The sequence below is a fragment of the Canis lupus genome, chromosome 24 (genome assembly GCF_048164855.1).
Source record: "Canis lupus baileyi chromosome 24, mCanLup2.hap1, whole genome shotgun sequence".
In the NCBI taxonomy this organism is placed as follows: domain Eukaryota; kingdom Metazoa; phylum Chordata; class Mammalia; order Carnivora; family Canidae; genus Canis; species Canis lupus.
The window spans coordinates 34,564,277-34,586,926 of record NC_132861.1 but is presented as its reverse complement, the minus strand read 5'-3'; the positions used below and the strand labels follow the sequence as shown (position 1 = coordinate 34,586,926).

The window sequence follows — 22,650 nt, the reverse complement described above, 5'->3', positions numbered from 1 at the left end:
CAAACAAAGAACAAGTGAAAATTGAAATTAGAAACACAGTGCCATTTATATTAGCAACAAAAATAAATACTTAGAGATCTAACAAAATATTTATAACATCCACATAAGGAAAACTGCAAAACTCTGATGAATGAAACCAAAGGAGAACTAAACAAATGGAGATATTCCACATTCATAAATAAGAAGACTCAATATTATTAAGATGTCATCTCTTCCCCAATTGAACCAATTGCACCTATAGTTTCAGTGTAATCCCAACCTAAATCCTAATAGGTTATTTTGTAGATTTTGAAAAACTGATTCTGATATTTGTATGAAGAGACAAAAAATTCTGAATAAACAATACTATACTGAAGAAGGGGAAGAAAGTTGAAAAACTAATGCTACTTGACTTCAAGACTTACTTTATGGCTAAAAATCAAGTAATCAAGACAGTATGATATTAGTGAAAGAATAGACAAATCAATGAAACAGAACAGAGATCCCAGAAATAGACCCACACAAGTATAGTCAGCTGATCATTGACAAAGAATCAAAGGCAATACAATAGAGCAAGGATGATCTTTTTAACAAGTAGTTCTAGAAATACTAGACATCCATATGCAAAAAAAAAATTAAAAATTAATCTACACATAGCCCTTAACATGTTTCACAAAAATTAACTCAAAATGGATTATAAATCTAAATGTAAAACACAGAACTATAGAACTCTTAGAAAATAACAAGAGAAAATCTACATTACCCTGGGTATGGCAATAACCTTTTACATACAAAACTAAAGCACAATCCATGAAAGAAATATGGCTAATAACTTCATCAAAATTAAAAATGTCTGCTCTCTGAAAGACAATGTTGGAAGAATGAGAAGAAAAGTAACAGAGAGGGATCCCTGGGTGGCGCAGCGGTTTAGCGCCTGCCTTTGGCCCAGGGCGTGATCCTGGAGACCTAGGATCGAATCCCACGTCGGGCTCCCGGTGCATGGAGCCTGCTTCTCCCTCTGCCTATGTCTCTGCCTCTCTCTCTCTCTCTGTGACTATCATGAATAAATAAAAAATTAAAAAAAAAGAAAAGTAACAGAGAAAATATTTGCAAAAGACACGTCTGACAAAGGACTGTTATTTATACAAAGAACATTTAAAACCCAACAATAAGAAAACCAACAACCCAATTAATAATGGGCTAACCTCCTTAGTAGACACTTCACCAAACTAGATATGCAGATGGAAAATAAGCATATAAAAAGATGTTCCACATTACATGTGATCAGGAAATGCAAATTAAAATAGCAATGAGATACCACTACACACTTATTAGAACAAAATCCAGAATACTACTGACAGTGCTAAATTCTAACAAGAATGAGGAGCAACAGGATCTTTCATTCATTGCTGGTAGGAATGTAAATTGTTGCAGCCACCATGGAAGACAGTTTGGCAGTTTCTTACAAAATTAAACATATTCTTATCATATGATCTAGGAAATCACACTCCTTGGTGCATATCCAAAGAAGGTGAAATCATAACCACACTAAACCCACACAAAGCTGTTTATAGCAGCTTTATTTATAATTGCTAAAAACTTGGAAGCAGCCAAGATGTTCTTCAAGAGATGAATGGATAAATAAACTGTGGTACATCCAGACAATGAAATACTATTCAGTTCTAAAAATAAGTGAACTATCAAGCATGAAAAGACATAGAGGAAATTGCATATTACTAAGTGGAAGAGACCAATCTGAAATAGTTATATACTCTATGTATATGACAACCTGGGAAAGGCAAAACTATGGAGACAAAAGGATCATTGGTTGCCAGGGTTTGAGGGTGGAGGACAGATGAATAGATGGAGTAGAATACTGACTTGAGTGATTATGATATGTCAGTATGAGGAAAATATATTCATATATGGAATACAAGTATATGGGAAATCACTGTACCTTTTACTGTAAACCTATAACTGCTCTAAAAAATATTTTTTAAAAAAGCCAAGCTGTATCAAGCTTCATAGGACTAAAATGTGATAAATAAGAGAGATGTTTAAATGGACAAGCTGAAAAGAATTCTTCCAAGGTCAAATTTATAAAATGTTAGAATGAAAAAATTAAAATTACCATTAAATATGAAAAATATAAAGATTTTTAAGTCTTCTATGACCCCTACTGTTCTATGTCTGTCTAGATAATCTGTTTCTCCACCTGTACATTTTATAATCATAGGCTTTATCATTGTAATGTAAGTCCTCACAGTTGGCTTTTCTTTTTATAATGCAAGAGCCTGATTTGAGCTTTGATTTTTCCAGGCATCCACTTTGACGAAACCTCTCTCAAATAAACACATTGCCAGCCGCGTGATTAAAGGAAAGGCCAGGCCACCTCCACCCTTAAGGATTCTTAGTTTTAGAGACCTTGTTTGATTTCCATAATGGACCATTTGAGCCACTGTTTGTTTCTTTTCTGGTGTTTTAAATTCCCACTCGTATGTTTTAAATTCACCAATAAAAAGTAAACTGATGAAACCCTAGTTCCCCACACTTGATCCCAATAAAGCAGAACCCTAGGTCTGTGCACTCTCATTCTCCCACCCTTTACCTGTGACCTTGCTATGTGACCCCAGGTGTGTTGTTTAATTTCCATGTCCTATAAGTAAAAACCTTTATTTTTCAAAGTTTCTCTCTTTTCTTTAAGATTTTTTAAAAAAGATTTTATTTATTCATGAGAAACACAGAGAGAGACAAAGACATAGGCAGAGGGAGAAGCAGGCTCCCTGCAAGGAACCCAATTTGGGACTTGATTCCAGGACCCTGGGATCACACCTTGAGCCAAAGGCAGATGCTCAACCACTGAGCCACTCAGGTGTCCTGATTTTTTTCAAAGTTTCTTAATGGTTATCACTAAAGGGTATTTTGTGATCATAATAAGGGCCACAAGGGCAGGAGAAACCAGGCACACAATAATTGCATAATTATTTTTTCTACATTATCAATTATACTTACACTTTTTTTTTTCTGTCTTTAGCAATTTTCACAGATCCATGCAAGTGATTGAAATTCAAAAATCATGAGTTTTGTCATGGTTTCTTTTCTCTGGTGAGACTTTGTTTTTTAAACCTTGATGATACTCTACAAATATGCTTTTATAAAGACATATTCTCTGACTTGAATGAAATAGGATTTTATAGACCATTAGCCAGGAAAATCTAACTCGGGTGACTTATGACCTGGAAGGAGAGAGGTATTTGATTTGAGATAACTTTGAGCAGATCTAGCTACATGTCAACACCCAACTAACAGCCAGGACCCAGCAGCCAATGGTTGAAAATGGAACAGTGTGGACTTAAGTGCTCCAATGAGGATCAAACACATAACCTTAAAAAAAAAAACAAAAACCATAACCTTGCCTCTTGCCTGTGCTAATACAGTTACCCCACCAGCAGTGTCCAAGAGACTACTAGCTCCACCGTAGCCTTAGCATTATGTTAAGACTATTTTACCTGGGATTTGGGTAGAACAGTAAGTGCATATTCGATGAAGCATAAAAGTTTATTTTAGTATTATCTATTTAATTATTCATCAATTGCCCCTCAAGTATCCAATTCTCCCTTAAATGTTATAGCTGAAAGTGTAATGGCTCCAATAAATGTGAATCAGGATCTTTATTACTTTATTTTATACACATTATCTTATGTAATCCTTACAATTACTCTTCTGAGGTTGATATATTTTTATTTTTACTTATAAGGACACAAAGGCTCAGACAGATTAAGGAATTTCCCTAAATTAAAGTGTCAAGAAAGTGTCAAACTGGAATTTATACACACCTCTAGCTTGCTCTAGGACCTTGTTTCTAAGTGTCATGGTTTGTCAATAAAGTTGATTGCAATCGGACACGGAAGAAATGCTGGGCTTAATCTAGTTTACTTTGAGGCCCAGAGAAATGGACTTATTTTTCCAGTGACTCAAAGTCAAGGGCAGAGTTTGAACTAGAATCCAATGTACTCATGCCAAGCCCCGTGATCCTTCCACTGCCAATATGTAAGGGTTATTTATTGCTGTAATATAAAGCTCTGGAAAGAATAAACACTTGTTCCAGGCCCTATTATTCCTCAGCTGGAATGACCATGGCCTTCTGATAAATTCACTATTGTCTCTTTAAAATCCAGGTAGTTGTCACCTCATTTGGAAAACTGTTCTCGATACTTCAGGATACGGTTACTCTTCTTCCTACATACATCTATTATTGCCTTATCATGTCATCTAAATCATATCATAATTTATGAATCACATGCTTTTATCTCCTTTAAGATTAAGCCTCATGAGAACAATTAGCATGTCATTCATCTCTATACCTTGTATAAAAAATAGGCATAAAAATAGTGTTTAAAAAAGGCATATAGCAAGCAAAAACTTTTCTGGAATTGACTTTTCTAAATTTCCATTTTCTTAAGAAAACTATGATTCTAGTTGTATCCAAATATAATCAAATAGAACTTTAAAGAAATCATATTATTTATTGTTTTTAGTCAAGTATTTATTAAAATTGATAATTTTCCATATATAGGGGGATACCTGGGTGGCTCAGTGGTTTAGCACCAGACTTTGGCCCAGGGGGTGATCTTGGAGTCCCGGGATTGAGTCCCACGTCAGGCTCCTTGCATGGAGCCTGCTTCTCCTTCTGCCTGTGTCTCTGCCTCTCTCTCTCTGTCTCTCATGAATAAATAAGTAAAATCTTAAAAAAAAAACCCTAAATATAGAACGACTATCAAAAAAAGGCAAATTTTTCTTCAAATTTTTATTTATAAGACCATCAATATTCCAAATTTCTTAGAAGGAGACACCTCTTTGCAATCTTATGCACTTTTCCGAGTAATGCACACATTGTTATGAATGTGCTTCTTGACAAAAAATGCTCAATCTACACCAGGTACAGAGGTTCTCCTTTTGCATTTTTGTCTGTCCATGAGATTTCTATTCCTCTCAATACACTGTTAAATAATGGGAGACAAACAAGATCTATATTCAGAAAACTTTGTTTCAAGTTCCAAATCTTTCATTTGCTTACTAAATGAATATGTATAAATCTGCAAAAATTGAGCCCAGCAAAATGGGAAGAATAATATCTGCTCAGCCTACTTTCTGGCAAAACAGTGCAAATCAAATGGGTAATGCTTATAAAAGTGCTTTGTCAGCTATTAAATATTGGGTTAGTCCTAGTTACTATTATTTGTTCAGATGTTGCTCCTATGCAGAGCATCTACTATCCTAACATCACCATCTGCCTTTTTTGCAACTAATAAAAATATAAATACAAATGAAATCCCATTTCATCTCAAACTTCAGAGGAAATTTGCAAAATACTTACTTTTTGTAAAAGTTTATTCAAATTAAAGATATGGAGAGAAATTGTTCTCCATGGACAGATATTAGATGAAACAATAAGCTTTATAGTGGTTAAGTTATAAAGTAAAGATAAGTAGTTTGGGTTGGTAGTGTCCTCTTCCAGGGTCTTGACTTTGCATCTGGGTTATGTTATTTTGGCAAGTGCTACTGAAGCTCCTTATTTTCTGATGAGGATGTTTAGTTTGGAGGAAGTTAATGAGCAGGGACGGGAAAGTGTTCTATGGTATCAAGACAAGAAAATTGTGGAGACCAGCAGCATTACTAGTGTTCCCCTGTTCATCTGTTCCCTACCTTCAACATAATCAGCAGAAAGATCTTTCAGTAGACACAAAGACTAGCAAGGACAGAGTATATAACACTGCATTGTTCTTTACAAAAACTTATTTTCTCTACAGCAATGAAGTACTCTTTCTATGAGCAGTTACAAGCACAGAAAATGTTGCCTACCATAGAATGAAAGACTTCCTTGAAATTATATTACATTTAAGGTAATTAATATCATTAATATGAGATGTAATCTTTACATGTTTTAGCTACTAATATTGAAATAGAGATGATTTGGATATTTGCTGTGGATTTTTTTTCTAAGGCATTTAAAACACAGAGCTTTTAAAAATTATTCAGTTTTCCAAATTGCACCCTGCATTTATGAAATCCCTCCAGGTTATGAAGATTGAATTTTAGACCTCCTATTAGAGAAAACCCAAAACAAATAAACAAAGCAGGATACATGTTTCATATGCCATTATAATTTTAAAAGACTATATACTTTTTCCCCTGAGTGTCAGCAGAAGAGGAATTACATTAGAAAAGTCTTCAGCTACAGTTCCCCAACCACAGACTTGGGAACATATTGGTAAGTTCATCTTTATTATGACGTCTTGATGTACCTTACCCATACTTTAATGGTCCAGAGTGGCCAGAAAATTAACTCTGTATTTCCAGGTCACATTGATCCCCCTTTTCTCCTGCTTACCCTCTCTGAGAACTGTCTATCTTTCCTCAGGTCTCTAAAACAGATTTTTGTTTTGTTTTGCTTTGTTTTGTTTTGTTTTGTTTAATGGGGAAAAGAATACAGAATTCATCCAACAAATGAAGCTAATGTTTCTTTTTTTAATTTAAATTTAATTAATTAACATATAATGTATTATTAGTTTCAGAGGTAGAGGTCAGTGATTCATCAGTTGTATATAATACCCAGTGCTCATAATATCAAGTACCTTCCTTAATGCCCATCACCCAGTTACCCCATCCTCCCACACACTTCCCTTCCAGAAACCCTCAGTTTGTTTTGTACAGTTAAGAGTTTTATGGTTTGTCCCCCTCTCTGTTTTTGTCTTATTTTCTTTTTCTATCCCTTCCCCTCTTATCTGTCTTGTTTCTTAAATTCCAAAGCTAATATGTCTTCAACCTCTGATTATTGATAGGATCTTATAAAATGTCAAAGGGTATTTATGAAATGAAATGAAATTAAAAACAGTAAAGAGTAGGATGATTTAGTGAAAGTGTATATACTATTATTACTATTCAAAATTTTAATATAATAAAAGTCTTTGTTCGAAGGAATAGTATTATAATGGATACCAACATTTGGAAATATTTGAAATGCTGTGGTGAAAGAAAGAAACAAAGACATAGAAAGAGAGATGGATGGCTGGGTGGATGGATGGATGGATGGGTAGATGATAAATAGATGATAGATAGATAGATAAATGAATTAAAAACAGCACCTAATTAAGAAGTACAATAGAGGTTTCTTTAAAGCCTATTTAGTTCTATTTTAGATCAAAGATTATAAGTATTTTAAGTATATACTTTTAACAGTATATAATAAAGTGTGTAACATCCTTGTTGGGATAAAGTTTGTGAAATTGTTACAGCTACCTTTGTTGTATACCTTTCCTGTCATGTGACTGTCTCCAAGTACAGTCAACCTCATCAATTAGGGACAGTAAAAAATGAAATTATATTTATATTATTATCAACTAATATTTACTGAGAGCATACTAGTATATGCCATCATGTGCATCATTTCATTTTATCTTCACAAGAGCATTGTGAGGCAAGGGTTATTATCTCTGACCAATACCTTAGAAATGAGTAAACAGCTCAGGCATGGTAAATAATTCACTCTGAGACAGTGTTACAACTTCAATTTGAACTAAACCTATGTCTTCAACAGCACACACTGACCTTTTCTTTTTATTCATTTAACTGGCATTTATTAAATTAGGTGTTGTAGAGAAAGTGATAAGGACATAGTTATTTGCACAGGGTTTAGAGTCAATCAAGGATAAAATTCCAGCTTTGCCATTTAGAATCTGTTTAGCCTTTGGGAAGTTATCTATCTTCTCTAAGTGTTAATTGTCTCATCTATAAAATGAAGATGCAAAATACACCTATTTCAGAGGATTGTTTTGATAATTAAAGAAGATGTTACAATACCAAATACTTAGTTCAGTCCCTAGGTCATAGTAAGTATTTGAGAAATAGTAGCTCCTATAATTGTGATAAATATGCCATGGCCTCTGCCCTCAAGGACTATAGATTTAAGGAGGGAAGATTAGATATGCACCAAGTGACTGTAATACATAATTGAAAATGACATTGTTGAGAGAAAAGAGTGGTAAATTCAGTCTAGGAAGATGATGGGCATCAATGTGGAGGAGGACACATTTTATTAGGGCCTTGAGGAATTGCCTTATGCAGATTCAGTGACAGGGCATCCCAAGGAGAGGCATGAACACAGCTGGAGGCTGAAAAATAAACAAAGAAGACTGAGGTTGATTTAAACATATGCTCTATATAGAAGTAAATGGGAAACAGGACTAGGAAAGTATATCAGAAACTTGAATATACCACTAAGGAATTTATTCTTTAGTAGAGGATAATATAGAACCTCTGAAGATTTTGAAGAGAGGAGTCATAGGAATTTGATTTTAACTGTAAGCAGGATAAAAATGTAAAATGTAAAAAAAAAAAAGAAAAGGAAAAAATAATAATGTCTTTAAAGAGAATGTATAGAAATCAAAATGTACAATCATAGTGCTTGAACAGAATGGGAGGGTAACACGCAAAAAAAGGCACTGTATCTGAGGATGATAGACACATAGAGTGGACAGGAGCTGGCAAACTAATTGGGCAAAAGGGACAGGTGAGAGAAAAAAGAAAAAAATGACTGAAATTTCAAGTGAGTTGAGAGGACAGTAGATGCACTAAAAAAAGAGCAATTGGAAAGATAAGCTTTTCAGAGTGAGAGATGAGCCCTCTTGTGGACACACTGCATTTGAAGCCTTTACGGAGTGGTCAAGAGAGAGCTTATGTGACTGACCACACACAGCTTAGTAAAGACTTTAAATCATGTTGACCCATCTGAATCCATACAAGGCTGGGAAATGAAGTATGCTTCACTGAATAAAATTGCCAACGTAGAGAGAAGAATCGGGAACAAAAAAATTGCATGTGGGGAGGGGAAGAGTCATAGAAACGACATAGGAGAAATCAGAATGTTAAATCTCACAAAGCCAAATGAGAAGAAATTATAAGCAAAATGGAGAGTCATCAGTGGAAAATGGTACAGTTCAGTTAATGATAAAAACTAATAAAAGACCAATATTACCATTGGAAAATAAAAATTCATTGGTGCATTCTCTTGGGAAAATACTTTGATGTTTCTCGTCAAGATACCCTATGAACCAGCAATTCCACCCCTAGGCAACTACCTAGGAGGAAATATATTGTCCACACAAAAACTTATACACAAAAATTCATAATAACATTATTCATGCTAGGCAAAGATGGAAATCAACCCAAAGGCCCATTGATTAATGAATGTATAAACAAAAAGTGGCATATCCATATAATGGCATATTATTTGGCAATAACAAGGAATAAAATACTGATATATGCTACAATAAGAATGAATCTTGAAAACATTATGATAAATAAAAGAAGCCAATCATGAATGACCAAATATTGCATGATTTCATTCATATGAAATGTCCAGAATAGGCAAATCCATAGAAATAAAGAATAGATTAGTATATGCCTAGGGATAGAGAAAATTGAACAAAGTGGGGCATGACTGCTGATGGATATGAGGTTATTTCTAATAATGGATAATGAAAACATCCTAAAATTATACTGGACATCATTATAGTGTCCAGTGATGACTGGACAGCTTTGTAGATCTTTTTTTTTATTTAAAGATTTTATTTATTTATTCATGACACACACACACACACACACACACACACATACACACAGAAGCAGAGACACAGGCAGAGGCAGAAGCAGGCTCCATGCAGAGAGTCCGATGAAGAACTTGATCCCAGGTCTCCAGGATCACCCCCTAGGCCGAAGGCGGTCCTAAACCGCTGAGCCACTCCGGCTGCCCTGTAGATCTTTAAGTATTTGTGTGATGAGCATAACACATCTATATTCTTATTTAACCCTAGAAATAAGATGCTGATGTCAGTATGAATATCTTCATTTTACAGATGAGAAAACTGAAATTCCAAGAGATTAATGAATTTCTCAGGTTCATGTGCAGCCAATAAATAGTAGAACTTGTGTTCAAATCCAAATCTGCTCAGTACCAAAGACTTAACCAGGTCTTTAATACAGTGGCTTTAAAAATGCAGAGTTTTGACTCCTTAATTTCTCTTTCTTCAGTCTCATTGTTAGTGTATAGAAATGCCACTGACTTCTGGGCATTAATTTTGTATCCTGCCACGCTACCGAATTGCTGTATGAGTTCCAGCAAACTTGGGGTGGAGACTTTTGGGTTTTCTATGTAGAGTATCATGTCATCGGCAAAGAGGGAGAGTTTGACTTCTTCTTTGCCAATTTGAATGCCTTTAATGTCTTTTTGTTGTCTGATTGCTGAGGCTAGGACTTCCAGTACTATGTTGAACAGCAGTGGTGAGAGTGGACATCCCTGTCTTGTTCCTGATCTTAGAGGAAAGGCTCCCAGTGCTTCCCCATTGAGAATGATATTTGCTGTGGGCTTTTCATAGATGGCTTTTAAGATGTCGAGGAATGTTCCCTCTATCCCTACACTCTGAAGAGTTTTGATCAGGAATGGATGCTGTATTTTGTCAAATGCTTTCTCTGCATCCAATGAGAGGATCATATGGTTCTTGGTTTTTCTCTTGCTGATATGATGAATCACATTGATTGTTTTACGGGTGTTGAACCAGCCTTGTGTCCCAGGGATAAATCCTACTTGGTCATGGTGAATAATTTTCTTAATGTACTGTTGGATCCTATTGGCCAGTATCTTGTTGAGAATTTTTGCATCCATGTTCATCAGGGATATTGGTCTGTAATTCTCCTTTTTGGTGGGGTCTTTGTCTGGTTTTGGAATTAAGGTGATGCTGGCTTCATAGAACGAATTTGGAAGTACTCCATCTCTTTCTATCTTTCCAAACACCTTTAGGAGAATAGGTATGGTTTCTTCTTTAAACGTTTGATAAAATTCCCCTGGGAAGCCATCTGGCCCTGGACTCTTGTGTCTTGGGAGGTTTTTGATGACTGCTTCAATTTCCTCCCTGGTTATTGGCCTGTTCAGGTTTTCTATTTCTTCCTGTTCCAGTTTTGGTAGTTTGTGGCTTTCCAGGAATGCGTCCATTTCTTCTAGATTGCCTAATTTATTGGCGTATAGCTGTTCATAATATGTTTTTAAAATCGTTTGTATTTCCTTGGTGTTGGTAGTGATCTCTCCTTTCTCATTCATAATTTTATTAATTTGAGTCTTCTCTCTCTTCTTTTTAATAAGGCTGGCTAATGGTTTATCTATCTTATTAATTCTTTCAAAGAACCAACTCCTGGTTCTGTTGATCTGTTCCACAGTTCTTCTGGTCTCGATTTCGTTGAGTTCTGCTCGAATCTTTATTAACTCCCTTCTTCTCTTGGGTGTAGGATCTATTTGCTGTTTTTTCTCTAGCTCCTTTAGAAATGACAAATACCCACCATTTGCTTCAACGTGGATGGAACTGGAGGGTATTATGCTGAGTGAAGTAAGCCAGTCAGAGAAGGACAAACATTATATGTTCTCATTCATTTGGGGAATATAAATAATAGTGAAAGGGAATATAAGGGAAGGGGGAAGAAATGTGTGGGAAATATCAGAAAGGGAGACAGAACGTAAAGACTGCTAACTCTGGGAAACGAACTAGGGGTGGTGGAAGGGGAGGAGGGCGGGGGGTGGGAGTGAATGGGTGACGGGCACTGGGGGTTATTCTGTATGTTAGTAAATTGAACACCAATAAAAAATAAATTTAAAAAAATGCAGAGTTTTGACAAGCAGAAATGGTGTCAGATGTAGAGGATTAATGTGCAAAGATATATATACAAAAGATCATAGGGGTGTCAATGGGTTGTCAGTAATCCAAAGGCATGCCAGCAGAGGACAGAAGATTTGAGGGCTCAAGAGGAAAGAAAGCTTTCATGTCACTTTGTAACTTTTTGGTTAAAAAAAAAAGCAAAACCACTGGAGACTTTGCAAAGAGGAAATAAAATAACCAAAGCTCTACTTCTAGAATATTGTCCAGACAACAGTCTATAAAAGAGATGCTCTGTCTAGCAATAATCATGAATATCTATACAGAGCACATACCCCCAAACTAAAATCCTTAGTGTTAATTTGAAGTAAATTGAGCAATCTGCTTAGAAAAGTTGATGATGGGGATGCCTGGGTGGCTCATTGGTTGAGCATCTGCCTTCACTCAGGCTATGATCCTGGAATCCTGGGATAGAGTCCTGCATCAGATTCCCTGTGGGGAGCCTGCTTCTCCTTCTGCCTATGTCTCTGCCTCTCTCTCTCTTTCCATGTGTCTCTCATGCATAAATAAATAAGATTCAAAAAGAAAGAAAAAAGAAAAAGAAAAAGAAGAAAAAGAAAAAGAAAGAAAAAGAAAAAGAAGAAAAAGAAAAAGAAAAAGAAAAAGAAAAAGAAAAAGAAAAAGAAAAAGAAAAAAAGGTTGACCATGGGTAACAAAAGGGAAAGTTCAGGAGATGTTTGGCATGAAATAATCATGTTGAACATTATATCAAGCGAAACTGAGATAAGAAGGTGCTAAAAAATGTTTATAAAATTCTGTTGGACACACTCTGTCTCATGCTGTTCATCTATATTGGACTAGTAAGAGCTAATATATTCTCTGCCACACATAAATGTTTTTTTCTCTCCAAGTGTTGCTGTTTTGTAGAAGTATGTGAACATTTTTCTCTTAATAGTTCCATAGACACTTTACACATTTATCTCAGAGTTTAGATATATTAAGCACACATTTATCATTCATTTTCAGACCAATATTCATAATCCATTATTTATCACTTTCCAAACTAAGCACTGCGCTGAGCCCTGGGAAAAAAAAGAAAAATAGCAAAGGTTACACAGCATTCCAGGGGATGTGTACACATAAGCAAAGCAGGATAATTTGGTGTATTATGGATCTATAATAGAGACATATGAAAATCAGTATTTCATATCCATTAGGATCTCACTATAACGATTTCAAGTAATTATAACAGAAAATTTAATGTAAGTAGTTGGTTACCTGGAAGAGGCAGGATTTGAGAAGCTACAGAGTGTACAGTAAGATAATATAGAAATTATCTCACAACTGATAACCTCTATCAGCCAGATACTGGAGAAAGAGAGAAGACATAGTTGTAGTGGATTGAATGGTGGCCCCTAAAAACATATGTTCACATCTTGATTCCTAAGTCTAGTGGATATTACCTTATTTAGAAAAAGAGTCTTCCAGACATAATTAAATTAAAGATCTTGAGATGAGATTATCCTGCATTGCTCAGGTGGACCCTAAACCCAATACAATTGCTCTTATAAATGACAAAAGAATAGAAGATGCAGAGAGAAAGGAGGAGAAGCCATGTGAAGGCAGAGGCAGAGATTGGAGGGATGTTGCCACACAAGCCAGGGAATCCCTGGAACCACCAGAAGCTGGAAGAGACAAGGAAGCCTTCTCTCCTAGAGCTGTTGGAGGGAGCACATTCCTGCTGACACACGAATTTCAGACTTCTGTATACCAGAATCAGGAGAGAATACATTTCCATTGTTTTAAAAGTGTATTTTATAGTAAATTATTACAGCAGCCCCAGAAAACCAATACTATGGTGTTACCAGAGCTGGAGTTCCCCCAAATGGAGCATGTCCAGAGGGAGCTGGAATTTCAGAGGGAACATAACCACTGCTAGAAAAGCCACTCAGTGCAGACAGGAAGGGAAGACCCCAGCTTCTATCCTCCCAACCCCCATCTCCTGCCATTGCCTCTCCTAGGCTGACACTGGCCATAAGTCAGCTGACATAGGAGCCTGGGGAATGCAGGCCAGAAAGGCCGCCCCTCTCCCCCTCCCACCATAGAGGGCAGAACCAGGAAGGATGAAGAATATGTGTGAGGGCCACAGGCTCCAGGACAGCATATTGTGGGAGCACACTGGCTACATTAAGCTTGATAAATCAGAATATTTTCACAAAGAAGTTGGCATTTACTTTTTATCTAGATGAATGAGTAGAAACTCATCAGGCAGTAGAAGCAAGGCTTTCAATGGGTGAGAAAAATATGTGTGTGCAACGTCAAGTTCAGAAGCCTGTGCAGCCTTCCTTTCCTCCACTTCTGTGCTTCAGATCTCCCATGTGGAAAAAAAATATATGGGCTGGGTGTAAACATGAGGGGGCAGGCACCCAGTAATTGGTATGGGTCTAATCTGAAGATTTAGCCATCATAGGTTTAAGATACGATGCCTAAAATCCCCCAGGCTTAATTAAACTGCACTCTCTGAATCAGTTTTAAGAGCTGTGTTTTTAAAAATTTTTAAGAGTTTCAAGAATTGAGGAGCCCCTGGGTGGCTCAGTTGAAAATCAGCATCTGATTTTCGATTTCAGCTCAGGTCATGATCTCAGGGTCATGAGATCGAGTGTTGGGTCAGGCTCCTGACCCTGTGCATGAAGCCTGCTTAAGATTCTCTCTCTCTCCATCTCCTGTCCCTCCTCCACCTCTCTCTCTTTCTCTCAAAAAAAGAAGAATTTTAAGAATTGGGGCAGTCTATGTGTTAAGGCTGCTAGGTGGTAGCCAATTCATAATAGAGGAGTCCTAATGATTCCTATTTGGTTTTTCACCTCGTGTGTATAATATATCTATACCTTGTAAATAAGGATCCTAGTATAGGTTAATCTCCTGCCCTACTCAAAAAAGAAGTTAAGTCTTAGTTCACTTAATATATGCATATATAAGAGTTCATTATACAGTTGAAACATGTTTTAGAAATTCAAAAAGAAATGTCTGGGTGTGAGATAGAGGTTTGGAAATCATCATATAATAATTTCAAACCTGGTATTGGAAGAGATCATCTGGGTGGCTTGTGGATGAGGACTGAGTCCATAGTCTGGGCAGCCTCCCAATGAAAGGCATATTGCCATTCCTCTTGGAGTATTCTAGGACTGTTCACCAGCCACCTGTGCTGGCTATGTGGGCTCTCTCACCTTACCTTAAATGGAGCAGAAGGTATCAATAGAAGCTTAGTTTTAAAACATTAGACAATCCTTCAATGCAATACCTATTCTATCAGATATTGAAATGGATTAGTCAGAAAATGACACTGCAAAGCCATCACAGCTAGGTAACATTATTTTTTAATCCATCAATTCCACTTGGATTTCAACAAGAGAGTTGAGGAGGAAAGGTGCCATGATCTCACTTGATTTACACATCCTGCAAATATAACTCAGTTTTTAAAGCCTTCACTTTTTAATTTCTTGCTCACTTCATCCTTTCAATCCTTGCTCCAACAAAAATACAGTGATATTTTCTTATTTTCATTCCCTTCTTAAGTGACCTTGAAAGGCTAAAGAAGATGTTACAGTAAAGTTTCTTTTCTTGGTCTTGGGAAAAAAGAATAAAAATGCTGGCTTGTCAACTAAATGGGCAACGGATGGTAACGAATGAATGCAGTCCTTCTCGGGGGACAAGGCTGTATCCAGGCAGAGGCAGGCAGTGCTACAGGGTTGCACATCAATGAGCGATGCACTGCAGATAAAATGCAAATCAACCTGTCTTCTGGGCAGCAAGCCCGGTCAAGGAAGAAACCTTGCTTTTTACTGGAAGCACACCATCCTTCTTGTCCACGTTCCCCAAATGCCTGTCATAAAGGACTAGCTCAGTGAAGAGGCCACCATCCTAGATAGGGGGACTTTGACCTTTCAAAGCTGTTAATCAAATTACATTTTCTAAAGACAGAATCAGTTCCAAGGATTTAGAAATGATGCAATTTTTTAAGAAGATTTTATTTATTTATTTGAGAAAGAGGGGGAGTGGGTAGAAGGAGAAACAGACTCTCTGCTGAGAAGAGCCTGACATGGGTCTTGATCCCAGGACCCCAGGGGTCATGACCTGAGCTGAAGGCAGATGCTTAACCTACTGAGCAACCCAGGCGCCCCTATGATGAGAATTTTTGTTCCTTCATTGATTCATTTCAAAAGCTGTTTCTAAAATATCCCAAGTAAATCTGACTCAGAACATTTATGTCTGTTTTCTGGCATTTGGAATATTGATTGTAGCTTTAAAATCTGTAATTCTGTAATAACTAAGATCTTAAAGACAGAAAGGATTTTAGAGAGCATTTAGCACAATGGCATAATCTATTCCTAGCAGGAAATTTCCTTTATAATATTCCAGCAGGAAATTCTCTTTGCAATATTTTTGGACAATTCTGCTTTAACTGCCTGGCAACAGGAAACCCACCAACTATCAAGACAGCTCATTTCTTTGATGGAAAGTTCTAATTGACAGAAAGTACCTCCTGATAGAAAGACAAAGTTTACATCACATATCTTCCCTGCCCCCACTACCACTCCATTGACTCCTACTTGCTCTTCTCCATGATAGTTTTCATATATTCCAAATATGCTTCTGATTTTACAGAAGCACCGCATCCATACCTGTACATGTGTCATGAAGAATGAGCCTGCTGGGAAATTGACCAGGATCGTATCTGCCCTATAATACTGCACTTGTGCAGTAAGTGTTAATGTCCTTTAAAAACAGTCCCTGTGGGAGCTTGGGTGGCTCAGTTGGTTAAGCTTCTACCTTTTACTTAAGTCATGATCTCAGGGTCCTGGGATAGAGCCCTGCATTGGGCTCCCTACTCAGCACTCCCTCTGTGCACTCCCTCTCCCTCTCTTTCAAATAAATAAATAAAATATTAAAAAAAAAAGGAATAGGGACACCTGGGGTGCTCAGTGGTTGACCATTGCCTTTGGCTCAGGGCGTGATCCCAGAGTCTGGGATCCAGTCCCACATCGGGCTCCCTGTGAGGAGCCTGCTTCTCCCTCCATCTATGTTTCTGCCTCTCTCTGTGTGTCTCTAATGAATAAATAAATAAAATGTTTAAAAAAATAAAAATAAAAAAATAGTCTCTGAAATTTTAGTATAACTACAATTTGAAGGGACTTTTACATACTCTTAAATTATGTATCTCCACAAAATGAGGAAGGTTATGGTCTACCCTTCGCAATTGAAGATATTTGTTCACTCAACAAATATCTGTCACATGTGCCATGCACTGTTCTAGGTATTCAAATTGACACTGAGAAAATAGGACATCTGCTCCAGTTCATACATCCTCTAAGGGGGAGATTCGGGACCCCACATGAAGGTCTTAATATTAAATCCTCTGAACTTTCTGTCACTTACTCTGTCTCTGCAAAGACAGGAGAAAGGGCTCAAACACTCCATTTGTTGATACAAAGCATCCAGTCAGATTTTTAGTGGTCCACTCTTATATAGAAGGTGACAGTCAGGGGCACCTGGTTGGCTAAGTGGTTGAGTGCCTACCTTTGGCTCAGGGTATAATCCTGGGGTCCTGGGATGGAGTCCTGCATTGGGCTCCCCGCAGGGAGCTTGCTTCTGCCTCTGCCTATGTCTCTGCCTCTCTCACTGTGTCTCTCATGAATAAAATAAATAAAATCTAAAAAAAAAAGTTGACAGTCAATGACTACCACATGTTTGAAGAAAAACTCCGTATAAAGGAAAAAACAAAACGAGCAAACACAGAAAGCAAGGAATGACACAGAGATAGTATGGGAGGTGGGGGACTTTTAAAATCTATGGTAATACCCTCAAAGAAATACAAGATATTACATCTATAAAACAAAAATAGGCTACTTCAAAAAAAGACTAGTAAGAGAATAGCCAAAAAGAGATGTTAAGAATTAAAAATAAAAAATAAAAGAAAAAGTAAACTTGAAGAAATCTTTCAGAAAGCAGGATCTAAATATAACAAATAGGATAAACAGAGAAAGAAGAAAATTGGGCAATCTTTTCAGAAAGCCCAACACACATATAACAGAAATCCCAGAAAAACAAGGCATAGAAATTTGAAGATAAGAAATTATCCATGAGATAATTTGAGAAAGTTTCTCAGAATTGTAGAATGTGAATTTCTGTATTAGAAGAGCCAACTTCATGCTCAGAACAATGGAAAACAGACCTAGGCTGAAACCCTTAAAATTACAGAACACTAGAGATTAGGAAAAGATTCTAAAACTTCCAGAGAGAAAATTGTCTCTTACAAAGGATCAAGAATTAGATGGTGGTAGATTACCCAATAACAACACCGGAAAACAAAAGACCGTGGAACAATACTTTCAAAAATAAAGTATTCTCAAGATAGAATTTTATCCAGCCAACATTTAATCAAGTATGAGGGTAGAAAAGGACATTTGCTGATACCCGTACTATCAAACAAATTTTTGAAAGGTATAAGAATGAGAAAGTAGAAGATACAACCTGGCTGCTGTGTGTGGCAGTCTAAAAGAGGAGCTAGTGCTAAGAATACACTTGTCTTGATGAGGACTAGGTAATATATGGAACTGCTGAATCACTATATTGTATACCTGAAACTAATATAACACTACATGTTAAAATAAATAAGGAACCAGTCCACAATAGTGCATGTCAAAAAAACTCTGAGCTATTTAATTTTTTAAAAGATGACATTGAAAAATGCCTCATGAACCTGAAGATATTAAGAGATTTACACCAGTAAGAGAGAGTTCAGGTATAAATTACTGATACCTTGGGATGTCTGGGTGGCTCAGTGGTTGATCATCTGCCTTTAGCTCAGGGCATGATCCTGGGGTCCTTGGATCCAGTCCTGCACTGGGCTCCCTGCACGGAGCCTGCTTCTCCCTTTGCCTATGTCTCTGCCTCTCTCTCTCTCTCTGTGTATCTCAAGGATAAATAAAGAACATTTTAAAAATTAGTGAAGTATATAAAAGCTAATCAAATGAAAAAAGGACAATAGTTAACTTCATAGAGAACAAAAGGAGTTCCTGAGAAAAACAAAGCAACTCTGGTATGCACACAGGATCAGCTCTAAAGCATATTGATAATGTGAAGATAGAATGTTTATCTCATCGAGTGGGTCTTAAAGTGTGATCCATAGGTCAAATAGCATCATCAGCATCACTTGGAAAACTGAAATACAAATTCTCTGTCTCCCCTCTTACTGAACTAGTAAGGGTGGAATCAAAAAGTCTATATTTTAACAAAGTATTAAAGAGATTTTCTGTGTGCTAAAGTTTAACACTGATCAAACCAAAATTATGATGCCTGTACAAGAGAGGATAACAGGCTGTTTGTAGGAATGTGATGAGGATGGTGCAGAGGAGAAGTCTGGTAACTAAAGCTCTACCCAAGCATTAATAAAACTAAGAAATGCTAAGAGATTTAGAGATTTTAGAGGTATGGAAACAGAGATGGTTGAGAGAGCAAGGGAATGCCACTGTGAATTTTACCTATGAAACTGGTAGGACATTTGGGTACTAAATATGGACATATTTTGAATGATAAAAATAAAACTAAATTTTGAGAAGAGCACTGACCTTCTCAGTCCAACCAATCTGATGTTCTCCAGGACAGTAAAAACAAGGTTTTATCTTTGTAAATTATAAAAAGAACACCTGAAATCTTGCCATTTGCAGCAAAGTGGATGAACCTCAAGGGCAATTATACTAAGTCAGATAGAGAAAGACAAATACCAAATATCATATGATCTCTCTTCTATGTGAATCTAAAAAACAAATAAAAACAAAACCAAAATACAGGTGCATAGATATAGAGATCAGGTTGGTAGTTGCAAGAGGCAGGGAGTAGGAGTTGGAAGAAATGGGTAAACTGTTTTGGGGGAGTTTTTAGTTTAAATAAACTGGACGATAAAAAAAGAAAGATACTAAAAGCGTTCAAATTATTTTCATGATTTTAATTAAATTATTTTCAGAGTCATTCATACATTACAGACCACTGACCAGAAGATATTCCAAAATATTCAAAATTCAATAAAAAATTAGTATTATATTGCTATTCGATAGTGAAGCTTTTCATTGAACACCAACAGAGAAAAGCATGGCACCTTACCTTGTGTTACTGAGCAGGGTATGATGTACCTTATTATATATATAGGATTAAATGAAATTAAAGAGATTATACGTGTGTGTGTGTGTGTGTAAAACCCCCATAACAGTCTTTAAGAAGCGGTTATCTCCAGTTTAGAGATGAGACAATCTTGGCATTAAGAAGTATTGAAATTATTTAACATCACACAGCTGGTGGATGTGCTTTCCATGACCCCCTGTTAACTAGATTTAGATTGCAATTATGTGTATTTCAACTAGTCAGATTGTGTAGCATCTGCAGACAATTATAGATGGCAGAGGACTCAATCTTTCTGTTTTGATGTAAGAAGGTCAGTAAATTAAAGGGAGCGAGTGGCACTAATTTTCTATGCGATCTTTAAGAAACAAAATAATCTATTAATCACCAAAATGCCACAGACAATTTACAAATCAGTGGAGATTAAAAAAAAAAAAATCAGACCCAACTTGACAGATGGAGTGAGTGAGGGAAAATCTAATTCTTTAAACTTATTTACCTTCTCAGAATTCTGTTTCAGGTTCCTCTAGGCAATAGGAACGCAGCCCTCCTGGGCTAAGTATTACAGCCCACTAGGGCTCACTGTGTTTCCTATTCTATTTGGTTACAGACTTGACTGGGACCTGCCCTGCCTATACAAACTGACTGACCAGCAAAACCAAAGAGATTGTGTAGCCTCTCAAGCTGGGTTTTTCTCTCTTTTGAAAGTAAGCATGACTTGAATCCCTTATACCCTCGTCATACTCAAACCTCATTCTGGACCTCAATGCAACAGTCATGATTTCCTGAAGACAAACAGCCTCAGCCCTGACTTTGGAGCCGGTCCTCCATCGCTAGCACATACAGCTCAGGACCTCTGCTCCTGAGCCTTACTATCAGCCTCAGAATCCCCTTGGCTGCTTCCACTCAAGGTATTCCCCATCTGAGTCCAGTGTCTTTTTTTGTCCAGGACACTCCACCCTCAAGCTGACTTATTTCAACTGCATGCCCTCCGTGGAACGCTGGCACTCAGAGAATTGGGGACAGACACACCTAATTTCACAGATGGGCAGGCCCTGAACTAAGCTCAGCAACCATGCGAAACGATTATTAATGATGATGTAACGAGTTTTGGAGTGAGATGGACTTGATGTTGTGGGGGCTAGCTGAAAATAAGGATGTTTTCATGTCATGGTCTGGTTAGAAAATGGCTCTTTCTATTGACATGAGGGAGAAATTGCAGGATCCCAAGAGACAAACTTGCTACAGCGATTCACTATCCCTTTATTTCTTTGTAAAAGCAGTGTCAAACATTATCCAAATCATTTCCAGCTCTTCTCCCATCTTCTGTGTGAAGGAAAGATCCAGGCATTTCCCCAGCGGCCCAAGCCTCCTATACGGCTCTAATCATGAGGTGACAGGGCAGGCAGCTGGCCTTGCTGGCTTGACTGGCATCCATTCCAACAGGGGATAAGCCACACAAGTATTCTAACCCCTTCTATGACTTCCCTCATCAAAGAAATATGCCTTCTCAACAGGAAGAGCCTTTCTGTTCTTTTTAAAACTTTTTTTTTACTGTGAAATGTAAAATACAGCATATGTACAGAAACATTTATAAAATATAAATGCACAGTTTAATAAATGTTTGTAAACATTCCTAAAATGACCTCCAAGGACAAAACAAACAAACAAAACCATTTTGCATCCGAAAAGCATTCAACATACAATTCATAATTAAAGCTTTCAACTGTACCTGAAATAACCCCAATCTGACATTTATGGTCATCATTTTTTTCCTTTTTGTTATAGTTTTAATACTTAGTGTGAGTCTCCAAATAATGTGGTTTAGTCTTGCTTGTTTTTTTACCATTCTGTAAATGGAATTATATGGTATGTATCTTCAGTCTGGTTTCTTTTGCTCATTGTTGTTATATTTTTGAGATATTCCTCTGTGCTTATCTAATGAATGTATAGCAGACATTTACTTATATTCATCAATGTATAGTGTTCCCTTACATAAAATATATTACATCTATTCCTGTCGATGAACATGTGGATTTTTTCTAATTGGGGCCATTATGAATAACACTACTGAGAATATTTTTATATATATCCCAGTTCACTCTAAATGTCATTAATAGACATAAAAAAAATGAGCGAACCTAAATTTAAAGCCAAAGGAGACTTTTAAAGGGAACTTTCATATATTGTATATTTTTTCTCTTATTTCATTCTTTTTTTTTTAATTTTTATTTATTTATGATAGTCACACAGAGAGAGAGAGAGAGGCAGAGAGAGAAGCAGGCCCCATGCAGGGACCCCGACGTGGGACTCGATCCCGGGTCTCCAGGATTGTGCCCTGGACCAAAGGCAGGCGCTAAACCGCTGCGCCACCCAGGGATCCCTCTTCTTTCATTCTTGAAGAAGAATAGACCAATCCCCATTGCTTTCTAGTCTGTCCCACCTGCTTTCTGTAAGATGAGAAAACCTTTTCAATGACAAGGTTGGGAGGAATCCAGGTAAGATCTTTTTTTACCAAGGGAATCACATACTACTTGGGTTCTAGAACTGTCCTGCCACTGTTTGCCAGTAATAAAACCTAGGAAAAGTGTCTGGACTTCATTAAGTTCCAGAATTAAAAAAAAAATCAAGTAAAAAAGGAAATAAGGTATCATTACATATAAGTTATATTATGTACAAGACATTTTGCCATGACATGTAGCTATCTTTTTTTTTTAATTTTTTTTTTTTTTATGATAGTCACAGAGAGAGAGAGAGAGAGAGAGAGAGAGGCAGAGACACAGGCAGAGGGAGAAGCAGG

At 36.9% G+C, this 22,650-nt stretch overlaps 1 long non-coding RNA gene across 1 annotated transcript; it reads left to right on the top strand.

Moving 5' to 3' along the window:
- Positions 1-5,280: 5,280 nt before the first annotated feature.
- LOC140616490 (uncharacterized) lies at positions 5,281-21,835 on the top strand. Its single transcript, XR_012016960.1, has 3 exons — positions 5,281-5,882; positions 6,186-6,250; positions 20,461-21,835. It is a non-coding gene; the product is annotated as an uncharacterized lncRNA (long non-coding RNA).
- The last annotated feature ends 815 nt before the right edge of the window (positions 21,836-22,650 follow it).